This window comes from Bombina bombina, chromosome 2, assembly GCF_027579735.1.
Source record: "Bombina bombina isolate aBomBom1 chromosome 2, aBomBom1.pri, whole genome shotgun sequence".
Classification (NCBI taxonomy): Eukaryota; Metazoa; Chordata; class Amphibia; order Anura; family Bombinatoridae; genus Bombina; species Bombina bombina.
This window is the reverse complement of record NC_069500.1, coordinates 958965665-958981167: the sequence shown is the minus strand read 5'-3', so window position 1 is coordinate 958981167 and position 15503 is coordinate 958965665. Positions and strand designations below refer to the sequence as shown.

Here is a 15503-nt window from a genome sequence, read left to right as displayed (position 1 = left end):
AAAGAAGGGGGAGGGGGGAGTGTCTTATTTACCACTTGCAGTGGGCTTTCCAGCTACCTTTTCAACAGAGCCAAACTGACAGCTTCTAAGTAAGTTTTTAAACAGTTTTATACTGGATTTTTATATCAGTATCTGTGCATCTTATTATTTATAGTAGTGTCTATTACATGCAGTTATATGAAAATGAGTGTATACTGTCCCTTTAAACTAACCTGAGATCTCAAAATCTTTTATCTTTAAAAATGCATACATTTTAATGGTAAAACAAATCCCAGTTGTAATTTTACAGCTAACACTTTCACTTTAATGGTGCCCTGGTTAATTTGTCTTTGTCCCTCTAAACAGTTCAGATTTACAAGGTTTCATTTCATTTAAAGGGACACTGAAACCAAATTTTGTCTTTTGTAATTCAGAAAGAGCATGCAATTTTAAGCAACTTTCTAATTTACTCCTATTATCAATTTTTCTTCGTTCTCTTGCTATCATTATTTGAAAAAGAAGGCATCTAAGCTTTTTTTTTGGTTTCAGTACTCTGGACAGCACTTTTTTATTGGTGGATGAATTTATCCACCAATCAGCAAGGACAACCAAGGTTGTTCACCAAAAATGGGCCGGAATCTAAACTTACATTCTTGCATTTCAAATAAAGATATCAAGAGAATGAAGAAAATTTGATAATAGGAGTAAATTTGAAAGTTGCTTAAAATTTCATGCTCAATCTGAATCACGAAAGAAAAATTTTGGTTACAGTGTCCCTTTAAGGATTTGTGGGTTTCTGCATTAAGAGACACATATTTTGCATATTCAAATCAGAAGCAGTGCTGAAATAACACTAAACTCAATTTATATCATGCATATGAAAGAATACTGCATAAACATTAAATTATATATACATATATATGTGTATATATATATATATATATATATATATATATATATTTGCATTTAAAAAGTTAAGTTAAAGCTGTTTATTGTTGCTTTGAAATTAAAGAGACATTAAACCATAAATGATGTATTCAAAGCTAATATTAGCCTTAGAATAATATGCAGATGTATTTTTAGAGCAAATTTTTTTTTTGCCACCTTGGGCACATGTGCAATAAATTCATCATCTCTGTTGAATTAAAAATAGGATTTATCAACCAGTATTAATATTTAATAATATAGCTCTTAACTGCCTAATAGAGTCCAACGACAAAGAGCTAGATTACGAATGGATCGCTATTTATCGCTCCCGTGCTAAGTAAGCTTTTTGCACTAATCCGGTTGGATTACAAGTTGAAAATAAAAGTTTTTACTCTCAAACTAGCCCGATGCGCACACAAAAAAAACAACTTTTAATATTGCGACCACGTTAACGTATTCCTCCCCATAGAAGTCAATGGAGCAAGAAAAGTAGAAAAAGCTTAACCCCATACTCAAGCGCAAGCCCAATCGCATTTTCTCAAGCACTCTAACCTGACATGAATATATGAATATTTCACATTCCAATGTTCTTCACATAGCATAATATGTTCTATTTATTTATAAATACATATTTATATATATATTTGATGTTTGTTTGGTACAATATATATCTAGTATATAGATGTATGATTTTATATATATATATATATATATATATATATATATAAATGAATATCTAATCAGCACTGCGGAATCTGTTGGCGCTCTACAAATAACCGATAATAATAATAAATACTTAGAACATTGGAATGGGAAATATTTACATTAAATACATAGTTAAACACTTAATTAAATATGAATATTTCATAAATATGTTTTTTAATGTTTTCATCTCATTGACTTTTAAAGGCTCCAATCCATGTATAAATGTGTCTATATATATATATATATATATACAAATGTATTTATGTATTTATATGAGTATCTATGCCTGTAAATTTATATATACACATATAAGCACATAAATATATCTGTACACACACACACATGTATATACATGTAAAAGCCCTTTTGTCTGTTTTTTTTCTAACACCTAAAACCTCATATCTTTGAGCCCTTATAAAAAAAAATTATTGCAATATTTTTTTAATATTTTTTTATTAGATAGTGTTATTATGAGTGTAACTAAACATTTAAATGCATTTTTGATGTGTTTTGTGACACTTTGTATTCTAGAATAACAATTAACCAGGGCTCTGAAGATGCGTTATCCTGACATGCGTTAAATTAAAATTTCTCTCAATCACGTTTACTTCCAACTTGTAATATGCCCCGATAAACCTTGCCCAAAATGTTCATTTTAATTAATAAAAACCCTTTTCATTCTATTGGAAATGTTTTTTTTTTATCCTTGCAGATTAAACCCCAAATGTTAAGCTTATTAGTTTTAAAAAATGGCATAGCCAACACAAATAATCAATGCTCTTGTAGTTTAGAGAATCTGCATAGAACAGGTTTTTTATTATGCCATCCAAACTATTCATCATTTTTAATAAGTACAAAAACAAAATACTACTCATTTGCTTTAAAAAATGGAACTTTCCTATTCACAGCAGTTTCTATCAAAATAAAGGCAGGATTTGGGTCTTTCTGAATAAGCTGTTCTCTTGTATAATGACATAATTAGCTTGCTCTACCGTATTCTTTAAAACTTTTCTTTTTCTTTACTGATCAACAGCTATTTTTGTACAGGATTAAAAAAATGATTTTACCCTCCAGAGAGCCCGGTACTATAGTCCATTAAAAAAAATAAAAAAATAAAAAATAATGAAAAGCTCTTGTTCAATGGGCATGTGATAGAATTAGCTGAGCAGTCATTTGAACGTGTGAAAAATAGGCCTTCTGCAGACGATGCTTATATTTATTTAATAGGAGGTCAGCCACATGTCATAAAATACCTCTCTAGATATTTTAGCCCACGAGTATTCATTATTACCGTTATTTAAAATTCTGTTAAATAGTTATGTAGAATAGGAATATGTGTTCTTGCACAATTTATTTTTACTTCTTTTTTTCTTTGCAAATCTTTAGGTTTGTCAAACCTTTTCAAATGAAGTGTCAAGTTGATTTCGTTTTTCCTTCAGTCCTTTGAAAACAATATTATGCATATTAATCACATTAGTTTTGAAATAAAAAATATGTACTTCTATGAAAGTAAACCTCTAAAAAACCTCTTTAGCTAATTATATACGAATAGCAACATATACACACAAAACATGAAACATATACTTACAGTCATGTTATCCTAAGTCTAAGGCCTATTACTTAGTGAGTGACCAGTATTAGATAATATGAGTTCACTCATAGGAAGAGAACATAAAAACTGTTAGTGATTTTCCCCTCATTATTTATAGGTATTGTAGGCCCCAATTATCTTGTAACCTCGAACATCATATAATCTGGGTTACTTGACAGATTAAAGTAACACTAAACACTAAGGGCTAGATTACAAGTAGATCGTTAATTGATCATGCACCCGCAAATGGGCAAATATGTCCGTTTGCGAGTGCACAATAAATAAGCACCCAGATCTCTGATTCATTTTATAAATGTCCCTCAAATGCCCCTAAACTTAAGTGTTAGTTTTATTTAAACGGCACTTAGGAGTTTTTTGGGGGCTAAAGTCGGCGGTTGTGGGGTGTTAGAAAAAAAACGGCACTGAAAAGTGCCTTTACATTGTGGACTATGGGAACTGTGTGTTCAATGTAAATATATATGTATAGGAATGTATACATTTATATTTATGTGTTAATTTGTGTATATACACATATTAACACATAACTATATATGTATATATTCATATACATATATATTTTATATTTGCTGCCCAACGCTGCGTGACTTGCCCCCTTCTCTGCGCTATGTTCTCACGCCATGTCAAACGGCATAAGAACAAGGCTACCATTGGAGCCTATGATAGTGCCCTCTCTCATGAGCACAATGCTTCCGTGCAATGTGAACGCGAGGTCACATTCACATTGCACCTCAACTGTGATATCTGCGCACATTTGCTTGCACTGGTAATACAAAGTGGAGCGCAAATATCGCTATAGTGAAAGCAATATTTTGTGCTCTGCTTGTAATCTAGTCCTTAATTCACTTTATAAGCATAATATTGAGGTTATTCCCCACCTCCCACTAGTTATTAATGCTGCCATGTTGAAATCTGTCTTTCACTATATTCCAGAAGTGACTTGTTTGCACATGTGCAGCAACTCTCCTTAAAATACCTATAAAGTAACTTAGGTTCCATAATGGCAACATCCATGATTAGAGGGAGGTACATGAAATGTATTTACTGTTTTGTGCCCCTTTAAACAATACCAATAACTATAAAATATAAATTGACACAAATGTATTTATTAATTATTATTGAAGCACGTATAACAATTAATATGTTACCACCACATTCAGAAAGAATCCAGTAACAATTTTCAACCAAGTTCTTACAGAATTTATACCCATCTCAGACCAATCAGCTTTTTCTATGCTATAAATGGCTTTCACCAGCCTGCATTACATATAGATAATTCTATTTTAATTGTACTTATGTGTAGTTCTATTAGTTCTATGGCATGACAACATTAAATTAAAGTTTTTTTTTTATTATTGGCATGGGCAACTGTTCTATATTCCTATTTATATTAATCTCTTTGAAGGAGACTTAATTAATGTCTAAATCCTAAATGACTAATTAATACTATTATAATAAATGTGTTTATATATATATATATATACATATATATATATATATATATATATATATATATATATATATATTATAACTCCACACTTACAGTTATCAAAGTGATAGTGTAATGTATGTTGCAGATTAGGAGAGATTGAAAAGTTGAATGAACTAAGGAATAAGCACATGATATATGTATTGTGGCCCTCAAGCTGGTATCTGAAATTTCCTATAAGATGGTGCCACTTTTGTTTTTTTGGCATGGATGTAAAACTTAATATATTAACAAAAGCATAAAAACAAAAACAGCAAATATATGAGAAATGGAGGGTTTAAACCACAGCCTTATCCAATAACCTGTGTTTTCAACCTTCCATTTTCTTATTTATTTTATTTTTATAATTATTTTAAACATCTTCGATTTACATTTTCCAGTTTTTTTCCCTTTTGTTAGACACATCTGATTTAAACTCAAAAGCAGCTTCATAATGGAAGAAGTCATATTTTACACTATAAATGTTTGTTTTCATTCCCTTAAATGTCCCTGAACGTCCTTGAACCCGAAGGTTTTGAAGACTTTTTTTTTTTAATTTCTATAAAGATAACAGAATGTATAGTACATGAAGACAGACATTTATTACATAAAAGACGCAAGATATGTACAAATGTAAAATATATTTTCTAAGGCCACACTATACAGAGGGAACAACATGCTGAAGGTTGTATAAACAATGTAGAAAATTCCTTCTGTCATCTACAAAATATAGGAAAACGGTTTCAAATTTTTCCACACATTTGGAAATGTTTTATTTTTCCTAGTTTTATTTTATTTATATATATATACAGGGTATATATATATATATATATATATATATATATATATATATATATATATATATATATATATATACACACACACACAATTGTATGCAAAAGTTTAGGCACCCCTGACAATTTCCATAACTTTCATTTATAAATAATTGGGTGTTTGGATCAGCAATTTCATTTTGATCTATCAAATAACTGAAGGACACAGTAATATTTCAGTAGTGAAATGAGGGTTATTGGATTAACAGAAAACATGCACTATGCATCAAAACAAAATTAGAAAGGTGCATAAATTTGGGCACCCCAACAGAAATTTTGAATCAATATATAGTAGAGCCTCCGTTAGCAGAAAAAACAGCCTTCAGGGCACTTACTATAGCCTGTAATGAGTGTCTGGATTCTAGAAGAAGGTGTTTTGGACCATTCCTCCTTGCAAAACATCTCTAGTTCAGTTAGGTTTGATGGTTGCCGAGCATGGACAGCCCGCTTCAAATCACCCCACAGATTTTCAATGATATTCAGGTCTGGGGACTGGGATGGCCATTCTAGAATATTGTACTTGTTCTTCTGCATAAATGCCAGAGTAGATTTTAAGCAGTGTTTTGGGTCTTGTTGAAATATCCAGCCCCGGCGTAACTTCAACTTTGTGACTGATTTCTCAACATTATTCTCAAGTATCTGCTGATATTGAGTGGAATCCATGCGACCCTCAACTTTAACAGGATTCTCAGTACCAGCACTGGCCACACAGCCCCACAGCATGATGGAACATCCACCAGATTTTACTGTGGGTAGCAAGTGTTTATCTTGGAACACCCCTTGTTATGACCAAATAACTCAATCTTGGTTTCATCAGTCCACCGCACCTTCTTCCAAAATGAAGCTGGCCTGTCCAAATGTGCGTTTGCATACCTCAAGTGACTCTGTTTGTGGCGTGTGTGCAGAAAAGGCTTCTTCCACATCACTCTCCCATACAGCTTCTCCTTGTGCAAAGTACACTGAATTGTTGAACGATGCACAGTGACACCATCTGCAGCAAGATGTTGTAGGTCTTTGGAGGTGGTCTGTGGGCTGTTCTTGACCGTTCTCACCATCCTTTGCCTCTCCGATATTTTACTTGGCCTGTCACTTCTTGCCTTAACAAGAACTGTGCCTGTGGTCTTCCATTTCCTCACTATGTTCCTCACAGTGGACACTGACAGCTTAAATCTCTGCGATAGCTTTTTGTAGCCTTCCCCTAAACCATAATGTTGAACAATCTTTGTTTTCAGGTCATTTGAGAGTTGTTTTGAGGCCCCCATGTTGCCACTCTTCAGAGGAGAGTCAAAGAGAACAACAACTTGCAATTGGCCACCTTAAATACCTTTTCTCATGATTGGATGCACCTGTCTATGAAGTTCAAGGCTTAATGGGCTCACCAAACCAATTCTGTGTTCCAATTAATCAGTGCTAGGTAGTAACAGGTATTAAAATCAACAAAATGACAAGGATGCCCACATTTATGCACCTGTCTAATTTCGTTTTGACGCATATTGCACATTTTCTGTTAATCTAATAAACCTAATTTCACTACTGAAATATTACTGTGTCCTTCAGTTATTTGATAGATCAAAATGAAATTGCTGATCCAAACACACAGTTATTTATAAATGAAAACCATGGAAATTGTCAGGGGTGCCTAAACTTTTGCATACAACTGTATATAATAGATAAGTAAACAATATGTTAATAGATAAATAATCCTTACAGACAGAGAAAATAGTGTGTATATATATATCAATATATATATATAAACTTCCGTGAGGAGAATGGTCTTTTAGGGGGTTCTTATTTTACCTATGTAAATAGAATGGACTATCTGCGGTTCCTAGGTTGCCTTTGTAAACAGAACAGTCTGTCAGGGGTTCTAAGTTTGTCTGTGTAAATGGAATAGGCTATCAGTGGTTCTTAGGTTTCCTATGTAAATAGAATTGCCTATCACGGTTCATAGGTTGCTTCTGTAAAGAAAACACATAGACATGCCTTGCAAACAAAAGCTGTTTGCTTATACCACAAATTCTACTTGCAAGCTTCGAAGAATATTAGCACATGTTTTATAATGCAGTTGTCAACTCACAACAAATACATTATCCTCTCTGGGGCTAATCCTTCTCTTTAAAAAAAATTCTGGTGGATAATAGTGCACCATGGGAGATTGTCACCACTCTGGGCAGAGTGGATAACTCATTGGCTGGAGACCATGTGACTGCAGTATTTGGTTAGTGTCCTACATAAGCATTTTTTTTATATATTTAAACAAATTCTGTTTTTACTACTTGTTTAACATAATTGTCAAAGCCTCTCCCTTCATAATTGGGGCATATAAAAATTTTCTTTAGTAGCCCACAGACACATCCTCATCTGGAGGGGCAAAATAGCAGTCTTTGCAAAGGTTTTAACACATATTAGAAGAATGTGTTAAAAATAAAATTCACTAATAAAATACAACTTTTTATTTTAAGCTACAACAGGGCTTTTCAAACCTGTCCTCAGGCCTCCCTAACAGGCCAGATTTTCAGGATTACTTTCTTTTTTTACACATCTTGCTTAACAATCAAGTTCTCCATTCTCCAAAATAAATTTAAATCATAGCCTCCAAGTGGTTTCTGTTTGCAAGGAAAGAAAGGAGAATATACTAGAAAACTGCCTTTGTGGTTAGGCTTAGCACACTCATTTAAAGGGAGATACAAACCAACTTTATTTCTTTCATGACTCAGGCAGAGCATACAAATTTAAACAACTTTCCAATTTACTTTTGTAATCAAATTTGCTTCATTCTTTATGTATCCTTTGCTGAAGGAGAAGCAATGCATTACTGTGAGATATCTGACCACATCCGTTAAGCCAATGACAAGAGGCATATATGTGCAGCCACCAATCACCAGTTAGCTCCCAGTAGTCTATAACTGCTCCTGAGCCAGTTAACAAAGTAAATTAAAATATTAGATGTAATTTTTAAATATAAAAAAAATTGTATTCTCTCTGAATGATCAATTAGTAAATTATGATACCTTTTAATGGAGCAACAAAGTCATTTTTTTTTTTTTATTCCATAAACTTTCAAGGTCTCACAGGTCTCTTTTTTAAGATGTTTATACTGTACATATAAAGAAGAGACCAGTGGGGTCTTGACAGCTTATGGAATAAAATAAAAAAACTATGATTTTGTTGGTCCATTAAAAAGTATCATAATCTACTAAAGGAATATTCTCTGTGGGTTTCATGTCCCTTTAACAGTAACAATTGCAAGCAATATTTCCCATTGTCCTGTATTGAAAAATACAGGATTTCAGCTTCCATTCAAGTAAAACTTTTATGGGGACATGAAATGTGAACTTTTTCTTAAATGATTCAGACAGAGCATAATATTATCAAATTTACTTTCTTCTCTTGGTATCCTTTGTTAAAGGGAATACTTAGGTAAGCTCAGGGGCGTGCACATGTTTGAAGAACTATATGGCAGTAGTTTGCGTCAATTGTTTAAACAATATTATACACTTTTGAACACTAGATGGCGACAGCATTTACATAATGGATAACATTGTTGAAGGGACACTAAACCCAATTTTTTTTCTTTCATGATTCATAGAGCATTCAATTTTAAGCAACTTTCTAATTTACTCCTATCATCAATATTGATTTGTTCTTTTGCTATCTTTATTTAAAAAGCAGGAATGTAAAGCTTAAAGGGACATTAAACACTCAATAAATACTAGATAGAATTATGCATTCAAAGAAAAGATTAGTCTGAGAATAACACGTAGATGGATTTTTTAAAGTTTCATTAGCTGTTTAAATATTGGCAAAATAAGTGTAAAGTTTTTGTGCCTATAAAACAATGGGAGCTGACATGTTGTAACTTAGGTTACTTTATCTGCTGTGGCCAATTAGAGACAGTTATAAATAGGTCACTAGAGTGTGCAGCCAATGTCTGTTTGGAAATGTCTGTACTTCCACTTCTAATAGGAACTGAAATACTCACAATTTCAGAATGGAATTACAGGAAAAAGTGACACAAACACCTAGATTTAGAGTTTTGCGTTAGAAGGGGTGCGTTAGCTACGCATGTTTTTTTTTCCCCGCACCTTTTAAACAACGCTGGTATTTAGAGTTCTCTGAAGGGCTGCGTTAGGCTCCAAAAAGGGAGCGTAGAACATAATTTACTGCCACTTCAACTCTAAATACCAGCGTTGCTTACGGATGCGGCCAGCTTCAAAAACGTGCTCGTGCACAATATCCCCATAGGAAACAATGGGGTAGTTTGAGCTGAAAAAAAACCTAACACCTGCAAAAAAGCAGCGTTCAGCTCCTAACGCAGCCCCATTGTTTCCTATGGGGAAACACTTCCTAAGTCTGCACCTAACACCCTAACATGAACCCAGAGTCTAAACACCCCTAATCTTACACTTATTAACCCCTAATCTGCCGCCCCCGCTATCGCTGACCCCTGCATTTTATTATTAACCCCTAATCTGCCGCTCCGTACACCGCCGCAACCTACATTATAGCTATGTACCCCTAATCTGCTGCCCCTAACATCGCCGACCCCTATATTATATTTATTAACCCCTAATCTGCCCCTCCCCAACGTCGCCGCTACCTAACTACACTTATTAACCCCTAATCTGCCGACCAGCCCTCGCTGCCACTATAATAAATGTATTAACCCCTAAAACGCCTCACTCCCGCCTCAAAAACCCTATAATAAATAGTTTTAACCCCTAATCTGCCCTCCCTAACATCGCCGACACCTAACTTCAAGTATTAACCCCTAATCTGCCAACCGGACCTCGCCGCTACTCTAATAAATGTATTAACCCCTAAAGCTAAGTCTAACCCTAACACTAACACCCCCTAAGGTAAATTTTATTTAAATCTAACGAAATAAAATAAATCTTATTAAATAAATTAATCCTTAGGTTTTTTAAGTGGTGTTTGGGTTAGATTAGGGGTATGTGGGTGGTGGGTTGTAATGTTAGGGGGGTATTGTATGTTTTTTTTAAATGCAAAAGAGCTGTTTTCTTTGGGGCATGCCCCGCAAAAGGCCCTTTTAAGGGCTGGTAAGGTAATAGAGCTGTTAACTTTTTATTTTAGAATAGGGTAGGGCATTTTTTTATTTTGGGGGGCTTTGTTATTTTTTTAGGGGGCTTAGAGTAGGGGTAATTAGTTTAAAATTCTTGTAATCTTTTTTTATTTTTTGTAATTTAGTGTTTGTTTTTTTGTAATTTAGTTTAGTTGATTTAATTGTAGATAATTGTAGATAGTTTAGTTAATTAATTTATTGATAGTGTAGTGTTAGGTTTAATTGCAACTAAGGTTAGGATTTATTTTACAGGTCATTTTGTACTTATTTTAACAAGGTAGCTATTAAATAGTTATTAACTATTTAATAGCTATTGTACCGAGTTAAAATAAATACAAAGTTGCCTGTAAAATAAATATAAATCCTAAAATAACTACAATATAATTATTCGTTATATTGTAGCTATATTAGGGTTTATTTTACAGGTAAGTATTTAGCTTTAAATAGGATTCATTTTTTAATAAGATTTATTTTATTTCGTTAGATTTAAATTATATTTAACTTAGGGTGGTGTTAGTGTTAGGGTTAGACTTAGCTTTAGGGGTTAATACATTTATTAGAGTAGCGGCAAGGTCCGGTCGGCAGATTAGTGGTTAATAAGTGTAGTTAGGTAGCGGCGACGTTGGGGGGGGGGCAGATTAGGGGTTAATAAATATAATATAGGGGTTGGCGGTGTTAGGGGCAGCAGATTAGGGGTTCATAGGGATAATGTAGGTGGCGGCGATGTGCGGTCGGCAGATTAGGGGTTAAAAAAATGTATTATAGTGGCGGCGATGTTGGGGGTCCTTGGTTTAGGGGTACATAGGTAGTTTATGGGTGTTAGAGTACTTTATAGCACAGTAGTTAAGAGCTTTATAAACCGGCGTTAGCCCATAAAGCTCTTAACTCCTGACTTTTTTCTGCGGCTGGAGTCTTGTCATTAGAGTTCTAACGCTCACTTCAGCCAAGACTCTAATTACCAGCGTTAGAAAGATCCCATTGAAAAGATAGGATACGCAATTGACGTAAGGGGATCTGCGGTATGGAAAAGTCGCGGCTGGAAAGTGAGCGTTAGAGCCTTTCCTGACTGACTCTAAATACCATCGGACGGCCAAAACCAGCGTTAGGACTCCTTAACGCTGGTTTGGACGGCTAAGGCAGAACTCTAAATCTAGGCGAAAGTGTTTAATGTCCCTTTAAGAGCCAGGCCATTTTAGGTTCAGCACCCTGAATTGTGCTTGCTTATTGGTGATTGTATTCAGCCAACCAATAACCAAGCGTAACCCCGGTTCTGAACCAGAAAATGGGCCAGCTTCTAAGCTTTAAATTCCTCCTTTTTAAATAAATATAGCAAGAGAATGAAGAAAAATTGATTATAGGAGTAAATTAGAAAGTTGCATAAAAGTGCATGCTCTATCTGAACCATTAAAGAAAAAAAAATGTGAATTTACTATCCCTTTAAAGACAGTTTACAAAGACAAGCAGCAGCTAAGAGTTAATCATATTCAAAGCTGATGCAGAAACACTGCTTACAAAAAGGTGAGATCTCTCTCAGCTGGAAGGCTGATTTCTTCCGATGCTTCTTGTTTACATAGCTTTTCAGTAGCCATTACCGCAATATTTATATTTTTAGTATAGGAGGATGTGTCATCATGAAAAGTGGCAAAATAAAGGCAAAGGAGTTATTTGCAAACAATTTAATTCACAGTGTTATAGATGTATATATTTGTGTTTTACTTTTTAATAGATTCTTTGAAAGTTTCTGTTTTGAACACTTATCATAATTCTGTTGCATGGTAACTAAAACAAAGAAAAAATCTTTTATTCTACTTAAAAAAAAAATCCCAAACCACCATAATTTAAATGAAAATACTATATATATTAAAAACATGTTTTTGATAATCTCTTAGATCGTAAGTATTGTATTTAGAAATCTGAACAGTGAATGGTATAAATTGCCTAGATTGTATTTATTATTCCAAAAAGGTGTTAATATAAACAACATGTATTTATTTTGGAGTAGAAAATGTGCATCATTTCGGCTTTTGATATTCTTTAGTGAAACTAATGCCGAAAATGTCCGGATTTGGCTCATTTGGGCAAATACAGATATTTTTGTGTTGCACTTTTACTTCTTGTACCTAAATTAACTAAATGCTACAGACTGGGGCAATTTTCAACATTAGTTTCACTGACGAATAACAAAATCTGAAATTATGCACATATGTAATCTGCAGTACAGTAGTTTAGAATCACTATGGCTCCTAAAGGGTTTAAGTATTTGCAAATATGTATATCTTTTTTTAATATGTATGTACATACAGTGTATAATAAAAAAGCCTTATGTGGACATTAAAGGCAAAGGACTAGATTACGAGGGGAGCGCAATATTGCGCTAACGCAAGTGCGATATTGCCGCTGCACTCAGTAATATTACAAGTGAGGCACAATGAGCATTTCCATAGGTTCCAATAGGCGCCTTGTTCTCATGCCGTGAGATGCGGCAAACCACAAGCAGCACAATAAAAATATATATGCATATATACATATATATTTATGTGTTTATATGTGTAAATATATATATATATACCTGTATATATATAAGCATATACATATATATTTATGTGTTTATATGTGTAAATATATATATATACCTGTATATATATAAGCATATACATATATATTTATGTGTTTATATGTGTAAATATATATATATATACCTGTATATATATAAGCATATATACAGGGAGTGCAGAATTATTAGGCAAGTTGTATTTTTGAGGATTAATTTTATTATTGAACAACAACCATGTTCTCAATGAACCCAAAAAACTCATTAATATCAAAGCTGAATAGTTTTGGAAGTAGTTTTTAGTTTGTTTTTAGTTATAGCTATTTTAGGGGGATATCTGTGTGTGCAGGTGACTATTACTGTGCATAATTATTAGGCAACTTAACAAAAAACAAATATATACCCATTTCAATTATTTATTTTTACCAGTGAAACCAATATAACATCTTAACATTCACAAATATACATTTCTGACATTCAAAAACAAAACAAAAACAAATCAGTGACCAATATAGCCACCTTTCTTTGCAAGGACACTCAAAAGCCTGCCATCCATGGATTCTGTCAGTGTTTTGATCTGTTCACCATCAACATTGCGTGCAGCAGCAACCACAACCTCCCAGACACTGTTCAGAGAGGTGTACTGTTTTCCCTCCTTGTAAATCTCACATTTGATGATGGACCACAGGTTCTCAATGGGGTTCAGATCAGGTGAACAAGGAGGCCATGTCATTAGATTTTCTTCTTTTATACCCTTTCTTGCCAGCCACGCTGTGGAGTACTTGGACGCGTGTGATGGAGCATTGTCCTGCATGAAAATCATGTTTTTCTTGAAGGATGCAGACTTCTTCCTGTACCACTGCTTGAAGAAGGTGTATTCCAGAAACTGGCAGTAGGACTGGGAGTTGAGCTTGACTCCATCCTCAACCCGAAAAGGCCCCACAAGCTCATCTTTGATGATACCAGCCCAAACCAGTACTCCACCTCCACCTTGCTGGCGTCTGAGTCGGACTGGAGCTCTCTGCCCTTTACCAATCCAGCCACGGCCCATCCATCTGGCCCATCAAGACTCACTCTCATTTCATCAGTCCATAAAACCTTAGAAAAATCAGTCTTGAGATATTTCTTGGCCCAGTCTTGACGTTTCAGCTTGTGTGTCTTGTTCAGTGGTGGTCGTCTTTCAGCCTTTCTTACCTTGGCCAGGTCTCTGAGTATTGCACACCTTGTGCTTTTGGGCACTCCAGTGATGTTGCAGCTCTGAAATATGGCCAAACTGGTGGCAAGTGGCATCTTGGCAGCTGCACGCTTGACTTTTCTCAGTTCATGGGCAGTTATTTTGCGCCTTGGTTTTTCCAAACGCTTCTTGCGACCCTGTTGACTATTTTGAATTAAACGCTTGATTGTTCAATGATCACGCTTCAGAAGCTTTGCAATTTTAAGAGTGCTGCATCCCTCTGCAAGATATCTCACTATTTTTGACTTTTCTGAGCCTGTCAAGTCCTTCTTTTGACCCATTTTGCCAAAGGAAAGGAAGTTGCCTAATAATTATGCACACCTGATATAGGGTGTTGATGTCATTAGACCACACCCCTTCTCATTACAGAGATGCACATCACCTAATATGCTTAATTGGTAGTAGGCTTTCGAGCCTATACAACTTGGAGTAAGACAACATGCATAAAGAGGATGATGTGGTCAAAATACTAATTTGCCTAATAATTCTGCACTCCCTGTATTTAAAGTGAAAACACAGTCTCCTTTAGACGTCAATGTTAAGGCACTTTTATTGTCTTTTTTTCTAACACCCCACATCCCCTCACTTTAACCCCTTATAACTGCATTGTGCAGTGTTTTTTTAAAAAAAATAAAGATGCTCATTTTTTTTTTATTTGTACAGTACTGTCCTCTATATTTTGGGGGCAATTGGGTCTGACCTCTGGTTAATTGTGCTAAGTGCAAAGTGAAACTGCCAGCTCACGGAAGTATTAACCAGCCACTTCTAATGGCTGGTTATTTAATGTGCACCCGTAAAGGGGCAAATTTGTCCTTTTAAGGGTGCACGTTAAAATAGCGCGCCACTCGTTATCTAGCACAAAATGTTTTGTTATGTACATAAGAGATCACCAAATAATGGGACAGAAACTTAAAAAATCCTATCTTGCATGTAAAAATAAATCACTATTTAAACATGTAAAATATCGTTTTACATGAAGAAAAAGGTGAGTTAAAGCAGTTCATTTTGATTTTGAAGCCAACAGGAAGTGCATATGTAAAACTCCTTAAGGCCTGATTGCTCATTGGCTATATAAATTATATATATATATATAATTTTTGATAGTGGCCCCATA

At 34.4% G+C, this 15503-nt stretch overlaps 1 protein-coding gene across 1 annotated transcript in view; it reads left to right on the top strand.

Annotated features, from left to right (window-relative positions):
- The window catches only part of UNC5C (unc-5 netrin receptor C), a 555959-nt gene that overhangs the window by 369755 nt on the left and 170701 nt on the right, over positions 1-15503 (top strand). The gene's annotated exons all lie outside the window — the stretch shown is intronic.